At 41.5% G+C, this 12813-nt stretch overlaps 1 protein-coding gene and 1 long non-coding RNA gene across 2 annotated transcripts in view; both read left to right on the top strand.

The window, feature by feature from the left end:
- Nucleotides 1-12813, top strand: part of LOC135549478 (CUB and sushi domain-containing protein 1-like) — a 1027892-nt gene that overhangs the window by 229014 nt on the left and 786065 nt on the right.
- Nucleotides 3403-5066, top strand: LOC135549015 (uncharacterized). The gene is made up of 3 exons (XR_010456919.1): nucleotides 3403-3785; nucleotides 4139-4291; nucleotides 4753-5066. It is a non-coding gene; the product is annotated as an uncharacterized LOC135549015 (long non-coding RNA).

Here is a 12813-nt window from a genome sequence, read left to right as displayed (position 1 = left end):
TCGGGCCCTATATTGAGAAACTGACTTTCTCGGGCCCTATATTGGGAAACTGACTTTCTCGGGCCCTATATTGAGAAACTAACTTTCTCGGATCCTATATTGGGAAACTGACTTTCTCGGGCCCTATATTAGGAGACAACTGGTTTATTGGGAACTATATTGGGAAACTAACTTTCTCGGATCCTATATTGGGAAACTGACTTTCTCGGGCACTATATTGGGAGACAACTGGTTTATTGGGTCCTATATTGGGAAACTGACTTTCTCAGGCCCTATACTGGGAAACTGACTTTCTCGGGCCCTATATTGGGAAACTGACTTTCTCGGGCCCTATATTGGGAAACTGACTTTCTCGGGCCCTATATTGAGAAACTGACTTTCTCGGGCCCTATATTGGGAAATTGACTTTCTCGGGCCCTATATTGAGAAACTGACTTTCTCGGGCCCTATATTGGGAAACTGACTGTCTCGAGCCCTATATTGGGAGACAACTGGTTTATTGGGCAGTATATTAGGAAACAACTGGTTTTAAAGGGCCCTATATTAGGAAACAACGTGTTTTTAAGGGCCTGTATTGGAAGACAACTGGTTTATTGGGCCCTATATTAGGAAACAACGTGTTTTTAAGGGCCCTGTATTGGGAGACAACTGGTTTATTGGGAAGTATATTAGGAAACAATGGGTTTTAAAGGGCCCTGTATTGGGAGACAACTGTATCACTTCCCAGCCAACATTCTAAAAGTACCGACACTAAAATATGATATGTTAGCTTTGTTTTTTCTTTTATTAAAGACAGACCAGGAAAATGTCCTTACCTTGCATCTTTGATCAGTGTCTCTTGTGGAATTATCTCTTATCTCTGATCAGTCTCTACTGTAATTATCTCTATTAACTGATCCCAGTCTCTACTGTAATTATCTCTATTCTCCAATCCCAGTCTCTACTGTAATTATCTCTATTCTCCGATCCCAGTCTCTACTGTAATTATCTCTATTATTTGATCCCAATCTCTACTGTAATTATCTCTATTAACTGATCACAGTCTCTACTGTAATTATCTCTATTCTCTGATCACAGTCTCTACTGTAATGATCTATGTTCTCTGATCAGAGTCTCAAATGTAATTGGATATTTTCTACGATCAGTCCCTTCTGTAATTATCTCTATTCTCTGATCCCAGTCTCTACTGTAATTATCTCTATTCTCTGATCCAAGTCTCTACTGTAATTATCTCGTATCTCTGATCAGAGTCTCTTGTGTAATTATCTCGTATCTCTGATCAGAGTCTCTAATGTAATTGGATATTTTCTATGATCAGTCCCTTCTGTAATTATCTCTATTCTCTGATCCCAGTCTCTAATGTAATTATCTGTATTCTCTGATCAGTCTCTACTGTAATTATCTCTATTCTCTGATCCCAGTCTCTACTGTAATTATCTCTATTGTCTGATCACAGTCTCTACTGTAAATAGCTCTAGTCTTAGATAACAAACATAACAATGCACTTGGTAAATAAAGAATAGCTTTATATCTTTGGTAGTCTCTTAACCTTTTCAGCTGTCTCTAACGGTGCCCCCAGCATCAGTTTTTCATGCACATGATGTCACAATGCGCTCATTGCTCCAATGTGTGTGATAGTTATGCAACAGGACAGTTTGTCTGCTCTGCCTTCAAACCGAGGCACGCTGGCCTGCTATTATTCATAGGCTGTTTCAACTTGTCAAATTCAAATGATTTTCTAACAAGTTGTATTTCTTCTAACAATAGTTTGAATTCAGTTGTGTTTCCGCCTCCTCATTAATTCACATAAAAGCCATTTCACTTTTGCGGATATAAAAAAATAAAAAATAAAATAAAAAAATTGTACATTACTGAGCCGGACAAACTTCCTCATGGTTTCCGCATATCAAGTATGCAGGCATTTGCACAATAAAAAAATAAAAAACATTTTCCGGCTGGTGGTGGCTTCACCTTCATTGTTGTTTTCATTACTCAAATCAAATCAAATCAAATGTTATTTGTCACATACACATGGTTAGCAGATGTTAATGCGAGTGTACATGATAATAACTTTGGACATGTGTGCGTTTCTATCGAGGTAAGTGCCTTATAATGGTCTATGTATGTCGTGTTATGTCGTTTCTACTGTAGCTCACTGTATGCATGGAGCATAAAATATTTGTGTATATTCCTTATAACCGCGGACACGTGAGGTAACGTTACTCATTTCAGAACCTTTATGGTTTTATACTCAATGCTTAGGTAGCTAGCTACATTATTCTATTAGCTCAGTAAAACAACGCTAATTGTGTCAGAGAAGGATTAGCTTGTGTTGTCTTTTGAAGCTACCCTGGCTTTATGACCATGTGTCACATCTAATCAAGGTGGAATCAGGTGCAGAGAGCAGATGGCGATATGAACATTTTATTCTCCTGTGAACAAGAAACATGGTCAACCCAATACACACAGGGTGAATAATCCAATGCAGGATAAAAGACGAACCGGAGAATAAGAACACAAGATACACCGACAGACAATAGATGACAAATAAACAATCCCGCACAAAACAAGGGCGGGACAACCTACATTATATACAGACACTAATTAACTAAACAACACACCTCGGCGGAAGTCGTGACACCATGGTTTGTTTTCCTTTGGCCTGTTTTTTTCTGTTCTGCCCCCTTGTGGACGTCATCAGCTACTGTTTTCCTACTGTTATACAGTGGGGAGAGCAAGTATTTGATACACTGCCGATTTTGCAGGTTTTCCTACTTACAAAGTATGTAGAGGTCTGTAATGTTTATCATAGGTACACTTCAACTGTGAGAGACGGAATCTGAAACAAAAATCCAGAGAATCATATTGTATGAATTTTAAGTAATTAATTAACTTTTTATTGCATGACATCATCCTGTCTTCACATTGCACATCACAAAGAAGTTGACCCCAAACCTGTGCCTTTTTGGAGGGACTATATTGACGGGAACACCAACCTTACTCTTCCATGACATCAGGGACTCATCAACGCATAAGTCCTTGTATGGCACAAAGACCGAATGCTGACGTCAGACTGGCAAGAACATTTCTTATTGTGTAAAGGATCATTTTAGGTTGTCAGTAGCGCTGTTGACGAAATGCAAGCATCGCAGCAGAACTTGGAGGTGGTCTTGGGGTAAGAGGGGGACAAAGAAGGGAAAAACATAAGATCTGTGCTCCAGTATTTTCTTAGGGAGTTCTTCTTTACGATCCCCATGAGAAGGACTGCACCGGGAAGGTATACATTTCACTAATTGTAGTTGCATTTAGTGAGTTTCCTCCTCCTGGCTCTCTCTTCTCCAGTAGCTCCAAGGCATAGTGATTGGTCTCCTCCACTATGTCTCCCACCAACTCCTCTGTCAGAAACATCTTGAAGCACTCTGCCTCAGAGGGAAGTGGCAAGGGGCGTTGCACTCCAGACTGGGACTCATCAAAGCAAACAGCAAGGCCAGGAGGGGTGAAATGGATGATGGCCTTCCAGCTACCACAGACCTCCTGTACCTGATAAATTGTCAGTCTGCCTCCGTCATCTTCAAAGGGACTTGGGACTTTGTCAGTGGGCAAGGCGTCCTCCGATTTAGACCCCACGGGCGCCGCTGGGGACGGGACCTGTCCACCGGATTCACCCAACCAGGAGAACCGGCTCCAGGCTCAGCGAATCAGAGGCCAGGATTCCGAAAGACACACCCACACCCCTCAGAACCGACCACATGGCAACCAATCACCTGATCTGCCTGAAGGATACGGTGAGAGAGACGGAGAGAGTTTGTGTTATTGACAAATGGTACAAGTTTGGGGGGCAGCTCCTCACTGTCAGAATCTGATTCCTGACTTTCATACTTATTCTTGACAGTCATACTCATTGTCAGAATTAAATCTCCAGAATTTCCACATTTGTGAGTTGTCTCCTTTTGAAACACTTTGCTAATGCTACAGCTTAGCTCACTAGCAACATACATAAACAACAACACTGAATGGCTCAAAGTGGAAGTGAGAGGTTACGTGATTGACTGTCGGCACACGCCACTTGTATCAATAAATCACTAGCAGAAAATGTTTTGTGTGGTAATTATTTATATATTCTCTGTTTTATTCACAGGTTTTCAAGCATTGTGTGTGTAAAACACCTTTTGGAAGGTTGTACTGAGCTAAGCTAATTCCAGCTATGTGTGCAGCCATGTTTGTTGACATACAGTGCATTCTGGGTTTCACGGAAACATCTGTTGGACCAAAGATGTTATATTAAAATGAGGTGAGAGAGGATTCACACATTTTTATTTTAGAAAAGTGAACGACTTTCATTCCAGAAGTGAATGATGGTAGACGACACACCCCCTTCAACATGCATACTGCAAACGGACTCATCCTGGCTCCACTTATTATCTTTGGTTGACGCGAAAAAACAAACATGGCGCCGTGCACAAACTACACATCATCAGATTACGATCGATTTCTAGAAAGTGGTGTAGTTTCTGTCACCCGAGAGTTATCTAAATATTACCGCTTGTGTTTTGTCGATCTTTCCTCAGCTATGACTAATGCAGCCTACATTTTCCTCTTTGGATGATTGTGTTATGCTGCAGCTACTTCTGTGAATGTCTGAATATTTCATCCACTTTGTAAGGACTTTTGATTGGACAACAATTTTTCAGTGAAAAAATCTGTGTGGCCAGCTCAAAACCGGATGTTTCTAAACAAGCGTTTTATTCACAGCGGTTTGAGCGTTATGCTGCAGGGACCACTGGAGAAGGATCACACCCACGTTACGCTGCAGGGACCACTGGAGAAGGATCACAGCCACGTTATGCTGCAGGGACCACTGGAGTAGGATCACACCCGTGTTACGCTGCAGGGACCACTGGAGAAGGATCACACCCGCGTTACGCTGCAGGGACCACTGGAGAAGGATCACACCCACGTTATGCTGCAGGGACCACTGGAGTAGGATCACACCCGTGTTACGCTGCAGGGACCACTGGAGAAGGATCACACCCGCGTTCCGCTGCAGGGATCACTGGAGAAGGATCACACCCACGTTATGCTGCAGGGACCACGGAAGAAGGATCACACCCGTGTGTTTGACCAAAGGTTAACATCTTGCGTCGAGCAATCTGGGATCCTATTTATAGCCTCAAGCTCATTAGCATAATGCAACGTTAACTATTCGTGAAAATCGCAAATTAAATGAAATAAATATATTTGCTCTCAAGCTTAGACTTTTGTTAACAACACTTTCATCTCAGATTTTCAAAATATGCTTATCAACCATAGCTAAACAAGCATTTGTTTAAGAGTATTGATAGCTAGCATAGCTATAAGCCTAGAATTCAGCCAGCAACATTTTCACGAAAACAAGAAAATTATTCAAATAAAATCATTTACCTTTGAAGAACTTCAGATGTTTTCAATGAGGAGACTATCAGTTAGATAGCAAATCTTCAGTTTTTCAAAAAAGATTATTTGTGTAGGACAAATCGCTCCATTTTGTTCACGTTTGGCTATGAAAAAAACCTGTATCCAGTTATAGCCTCAAGCTCATTAGCATAACGTAACGTTAACTATTTATGAAAATCGCAAATGAAATGAAATGAATGTGCTAGCTCTCAAGCTTAGCCTTTTCTTAACAACACTGTCATCTCAGATTTTCAAAATATGCTTTTGAACCATAGCAAAACAAGCATTTGTGTAAGAGTATTGATAGCTAGCGTAGCATTTATAGTAGCATTTAGTGGGCAACATTTGCACAAAAAACAGAAAAAGTTTCAAATAAAATCATTTACCTTTGAAGAACTTTGGATGTTTTCAATGAGGAGACTCTCAGTTACATAGCAAATGTTCAGTTTTTCCTGAAAGATTCTTTGTGTAGGAGAAATCGCTCTGTTTTGTACATCACGTTTGGGTACCAAAAAAACCCGAAAATTCAGTCATCAAAAGGCGAACTGTTTTCCAAATTAACTCCATAATATCAACTGAAACACGGCAAACGCTGTTTAGAATCAATCCTCAAGGTGTTTTTCACATATCTCTTTATGATATATCGTTCGTGGATGTCTACTTTCTCATCTGAATCGCTTGGAAAAAGACGTGCAGTTGAAGATGACGCACCAATTTCGACAGAGGACACCGGGCGGACACCTGGCAAATGTAGTCTCTTATGGTCAATCTTCCAATGACAAATACGTCACAATGCTGCAGACACCTTGGGGAAACGATAGATCGGGCAGGCTCAATCCTTGCGCATTCACAGCCATATAAGGAGACAATGAAAAACAGAGCCTCAAAAATCCTGCTCATTTCCTGTTTGAAGTTTCATCTTGGTTTCGCCTGTAGCATCAGTTATGGGGTACTCACAGACAATATCTTTGCAGTTTTGGAAACGTCAGGGTGTTCTCTTTCCAAAGCTGTCAATTATATGCATAGTCGAGCATCTTTTTGTGACAAGATATTGCGCTTAAAACGGGCACGTTTTTTTATCCAATAATGAAATATCGCCCCCATAGTTGTAAGAGGTTAACTCATATCACACCCGTGTTACGCTGCAGGGATCACTGGAGAAGGATCACACCCGTGTTATGCTGCAGGGACCACTGGAGAAGGATCACACCCGCGTTACGCTGCAGGGACCACTGGAGTAGGATCACACCCGCGTTACGCTGCAGGGACCACTGGAGAAGGATCACACCCGTGTTATGCTGCAGGGACCACTGGAGAAGGATCACACCCGCGTTCCGCTGCAGAGACCACTGGAGAAGGATCACACCCGTGTGTTTGACCAAAGGTTAACTCATATCATATGAACGCGCAATTAGTTCAACTAGTTCTTGTCACGGATGGGCTATTCCAGCAGACGACAAAACCGGGTTCCACTCCTATCAACTAAAAACAAGGAGAAGCAGCTCCAGTGGGCCATCGACAACACTGGAATAGTGGAACAACATCGCCTGGTGTAACAAATCCCGTCACGACCACTGAGGACATGGCCGTGTCCTCAGAGTCCCATGGCAACCTTATAGCAACATAACATTATTATAATGCAGCAAAGACATGTCTCTCGCTCTCTCTCTCGCTCTCTCTCTCTCTCTCTCCCCCTTCTCTCTCTCTCCTCTCTCTCTCTCGCTCGCTCCCCCTCCCCTCTCTCTCTCTCTCTCTGTCTCTCTCTCTGTCTCTCTTTATCTATGTCTCCCTCTCTGTCTCTCTCTTTGTCTCTCTCTCGCTCTCTGTCTCTCTCTCTCTCTCACGCTGTCTCTCTCTCTGCCTCTCTCTGCCTCTCTTTCTCTTTCACTCTCTCTCTCTCACTCTCTCACTCTCTCTCTCAATTCAATTAAATACATTTTAGGTATTTAATTGGCATGGGAAACATGTGTTTACATTGCCAAAGCAAGTGAGGTAGATAATATACAAAAGTGAAATAAACAATAAAAATTAACAGTAAACATTACACATCTCTCTCTCTCTCTCTCTCTCTGCCTCTCTCTCTTGCTCTCTCTCTATCTCTCTCTCTCTCTCACTCTCTCTCTCAATTCAATTAAATCAATTTTAGGTATTTAATTGGCATGGGAAACATGTGTTTACATTGCCAATGCAAGTGAAGTGGATAACACACAAAAGTGAAATAAACAATACAAATTAACAGTAAACATTACACTCACAAAAGTTCCAAAATAATAATGACATTTTAAATGTCATATTATGTGCAAATTGTTCAAGTACAAAGGGGAAAATAAATAAACATAAATATGGGTTGACCTTTTCTTGTTGCAACAGGTCACAAATATTGCTGCTCTGATGGCACACTGTGGAATTTCACCCAGCAAATGTGGGAGTTTATCAAAATTGGATTTGTTTTCTAATTATTTGTGGATCTGTGTAATTTGAGGGGAATATGTGTCTCTAATATGGTCATACATTTGTCAGGAGGTTAGGAAGTGCAGCTCAGTTTCCACCTCATTTTGTGGGCAGTGAGCACATAGCCTGTCTTCTCTTGAGAGCCAGGTCTGCCTACGGCGGCCTGTCTCAATAGCAAGGCTATGCTCACTGAGTCTGTACATAGTCAAAGCTTTCCTTAAATTTGGATCAGTCACAGTGGTCAGGTATTCTGCTACTGTGTATTCTCTGTTAGGGCCAAATAGCATAACGGGCAATGGGTTCTATAACTGATTCAAGTATTTTGTGCCAGATACTAATTGACATGTTGAATTTTATGTTCCTTTTGATGGCATAGAATGCCCTTCTTTTCTTGTCTCTCAGCTCATTCACAGCTTTGTGGAAGTAAACTGTGGCACTGATTTTTAGGCCGAGGTATGTATAGTTTTTTGTGTGCTCTAGGGAAAACGGTGTCTAGATGGGATTTATATTTGTGGTCCTGGCGACTGGACCATTTTTGGAACACCCCCCTATTTTGGTCTTACTGAGATTTACATTCAGGGCCCAGGTCACACAGTATCTATGCAGAAGATCTAGGTGATGGTGTGGGCCCTCCTTGGTTGGTGACAGAAGCACCAGATCATCAGCAAACAGTAGACATTTGACTACAGATTCTTGTAGGGTGAGGCCGGGTGCTGCAGACTGTTCTAGTGCCTGCGCCAATTCGTTGATATATATGTTGAAGAGGGTAGGGCTTAAGCTGCGTCCCTATCTCACCCCACGGCCCTGTGGGAAGACATGTATGTGTTTTTTTGCCTATTTTAACCGCACACTTGTTGTTTGTGTACACGGATTTTATAATGTTATATGTTTTACCCCCAACACCACTCTCCATCAATTTGTATAGCAGACCCTCATGCCAAATTGAGTCGAAGGCTTCTTTGAAATCAAGAAAACATAAGAAGACTTTGTTTAGCTTAGTTTATTTGTCAATTAGGGTGTGCAGGGTGAATACATGGTCTGTCGTACGGTAATTTGGTAAAAAGCCAATTTAACATTTGCTCAGTACATTGTTTTCATTGAGGAAATGTACGCGTCTGCTGTTAATGATAATGCCGAGGATTTTCCCAGGGTTGCTGTTGACGCATATTCCACAGTAGTTGTTGGGGTCAAATTTGTCTCTACTTTTGTGGATTGGGGTGATCAGTCCTTGGTTCCAAATATTGTGTAAGATGTCAGAGCTGAGGATGATGTTAAAGAGTTTAAGTACAGCCAATTGGAATTTGTGGTCTGTATATTTGATGATTTCAGTGAGGATACCATCAACACCACTGGCCTTTTGTTTTTGTTTTTTTGTCCTGTAGTTCATTTAATGTAATTTGAGAATCCAGTGGGTTCTGGTCGTCTTTAATAGTTGATTCTAAGATTTATACAAAAAGATTGGAGAAGTGGTTACCCATACTTCTCCATTTTGGATAGATAACTCTTCCTGTTGTTTGTTTAGTTTTTTCCAATTTTCTCAGAAGTGATTGGAGTCTATGGATTCTTCAATTACATTGAGCTGATTTCTGACATGCTGTTCCTTCTTTTTCCGTAGTGTATTTCTGTATTGCTTTAGTGATTCGCCATAGTGAAGCCGTAGGCTCAGGTTTTGTGGGTTTCTATGCCTTTGGTTGGATTGGTTTCTCAATTTATTTCTTTATTTTTTTTCATTTTTCATCAAACCGTTTGTCTCTTGTTGTGAATTTACATCAGTTTTCTGTTTGATTTTTTTTTCAATTTGATGGGGAAGCTGAGAGGTCAAATATACTGTTAAGTTTTCTCATGCCAAATTTATACCTTCACTATTACAGTGGAACGTTCTGTCCAGGAAGTTGTCTAAAAGGGATTGAATTTGTTGGTGCCTCATAGTTTTTTGGTAGGTTTCCACACTACATTCCTTTTATCTATTTCATGTCTTTATATTACTCCTTTGACTTTGATGCCTCATGATTGAGATTTGCTCTGGTCAGGTAAACTGTGATTTTGTTATGATCTGATATGGGTGTCAGTGGGCTGACTGAACGCTCTGAGAGTCTCTGGGTTGAGGCCAATGATAAAGTAAATTACAGTTCTACTGCTAAGAGATGAGCTATAGGTATATCTACCATAGGAGTCCCCTCGAAGCCTCTCTCATTCTATCTCTCTCTATCTCTCTCTCTCTGCTCTCTCTCTGCTCTCTCTCTGCTCTCTCTCTATGCTCTCTCTCTCTGCTCTCACTCTCTAACGCGATCTCGCTCAGCTCTGTTCTCTCTCTTTCTCTAATCTCTCTCTTCCTTTCACTTCGTCGCTCCCTAGTTTGTCTCAGTGCGTAATCCCTGTTCAGTATGGATTAGTGACGTATTGTCTCTGGATTAGTGTGTTATTGTCTCGTAGTAGAGACACTGTCACGGCGTGTGTACGTGTGCGTGTGTGCTAGCTGTGTACGTATGTGTATGCTTGTGTGTGTACTAGAGACCGATTCATCGGAATGGACGATTAATTAGGATTTCAAGTTTTCATAACAATCGGTATTTTTAGACACCGATTTGGCATATATTTTTTTGTATTTTTTTTCACCTTTATTTAACCAGGTAGGCTAGTTGAGAACAAGTTCTCATTTACAACTGCGACCTGGCCAAGATAAAGCAAAGCAGTGTGAACAGACAACACAGAGTTCCACATGGAGTAAACAATTAACAAGTCAATAACACAGTAGAAAAAAATTGTCTATATACATTGTGTGCAAAAGGCATGAGGAGGTAGGCAAATAATTACAATTTTGCAGATTAACACTGGAGTGATAAATGATCAGATGGTCATGTACAGGTAGAGATATTGGTGTGCAAATGAGCAGAAAAGTAAATAAATATAAACAGTATGGGGATGAGATAGGTAAATTGGGTGGGCTATTTACCGATATACTATGTACAGCTGCAGCGATCAGTTAGCTGCTCAGATAGCAGATGTTTGAAGTTGGTGAGGGAAATAAAAGTCTCCAACTTCAGCGATTTTTGCAATTCGTTCCAGTCACAGGCAGCAGAGAACTGGAAGGAAAGGCGGCCAAATGAGGTGTTGGCTTCAGGGATGATCAGTGAGATACACCTGCTGGATAGCGTGCTACGGGTGGGTGTTGCCATCGTGACCAGTGAACTGAGATAAGGCGGAGCTTTACCTAGCATGGACTTGTAGATGACCTGGAGCCAGTGGGTCTGGCAACGAATATGTAGCGAGGGCCAGCCGACTAGAGAATACAGGTCGCAGTGGTGGGTGGTATAAGGTGCTTTAGTAACAAAACGGATGGCACTGTGATAAACTGCATCCAGTTTGCTGAGTAGAGTATTGGAAGCTATTTTGTAGATGACATCGCCAAAGTCGAGGATCGGTAGGATAGTCAGTTTTACGGGTAAGTTTGGCGGCGTGAGTGAAGTGCCATCGTGAATCAGTTAAGACGTTCTTATTTACAATGACGACCGAACGGTAGGTTAACTGGTCTATGAACAGTGGGTTAAATGGTCTAGGAACAGTGGGTTAACTGCTCCAACGTGTACCTAACCATAAACATCAATTCCTTTCTTAAAATCAATACACAGAAGTATATATTTAAAAACATATATTTAGCTAAAAGAAATCCAGGTTAGCAGGCAATATTAACCAGGTGAAGTTGTGTCACTTCTCTTGCGTTCATTGACGCAGAGTCAGGGTATATGCGATAATAATAAACGTTTTGTTTTCTAAATGATAGTTTCCGGATTCGACCATATGAATGACCAAAGGCTCGTATTTCTGTGTGTTAGTATGTTATAATTAAGTCTATGTTTTGATAGAGCAGTATGACTGATCGGTGGTAGGCGGCAGCAGCAGGCTCGTAAGCATTCATGCAAATCAAATCAAATCAAATCAAATTTTATTTGTCACATACACATGGTTAGCAGATGTTAATGCGAGTGTAGCGAAATGCTTGTGCTTCTAGTTCCGATAATGCAGTAATAACCAACAAGTAATCTAACTAACAATTCCAAAACTACCGTCTTATACACAGTGTAAGGGGATAAAGAATATGTACATAAGGATATATGAATGAGTGATGGTACAGAGCAGCATAGGCAAGATACAGTAGATGGTATCGAGTACAGTATATACATATGGGATGAGTATGTAAACAAAGTGGCATAGTTAAAGTGGCTAGTGATACATGTATTACATAAGGATGCAGTCGATGATATAGAGTACAGTATATACGTATGCATATGAGATGAATAATGTAGGGTAAGTAACATTATATAAGGTAGCATTGTTTAAAGTGGCTAGTGATATATTTACATCATTTCCCATCAATTCCCATTATTAAAGTGGCTGGAGTTGAGTCAGTGTCAGTGTGTTGGCAGCAGCCACTCAATGTTAGTGGTGGCTGTTTAACAGTCTGATGGCCTTGAGATAGAAGCTGTTTTTCAGTCTCTCGGTCCCAGCTTTGATGCACCTGTACTGACCTCGCCTTCTGGATGATAGCGGGGTGAACAGGCAGTGGCTCGGGTGGTTGATGTCCTTGATGATCTTTATGGCCTTCCTGTAACATCGGGTGGTGTAGGTGTCCTGGCCCTCTTGAAGCATGTGGGAACAGCAGACTGGTATAGGGATTGATTGAATATGTCCGTAAACACACCAGCCAGCTGGTCTGCGCATGCTCTGAGGGCGCGGCTGGGGATGCCGTCTGGGCCTGCAGCCTAACACGTTTTACTCACCTCAGCTGCAGTGAAGGAGAGGCCGCATGTTTCCGTTGCAGGCTGTGTCAGTGGCACTGTATTGTCCTCAAAGCGGGCAAAAAAGTTATTTAGTCTGCCTGGGAGCAAGACATCCTGGTCCGTGACTGGGCTGGATTTCTTCCTGTAGTCC

The sequence above is a fragment of the Oncorhynchus masou genome, chromosome 12, assembly GCF_036934945.1.
Source record: "Oncorhynchus masou masou isolate Uvic2021 chromosome 12, UVic_Omas_1.1, whole genome shotgun sequence".
NCBI lineage: Eukaryota > Metazoa > Chordata > Actinopteri > Salmoniformes > Salmonidae > Oncorhynchus > Oncorhynchus masou.
This window is presented reverse-complemented; position numbering and strand designations above follow the sequence as displayed.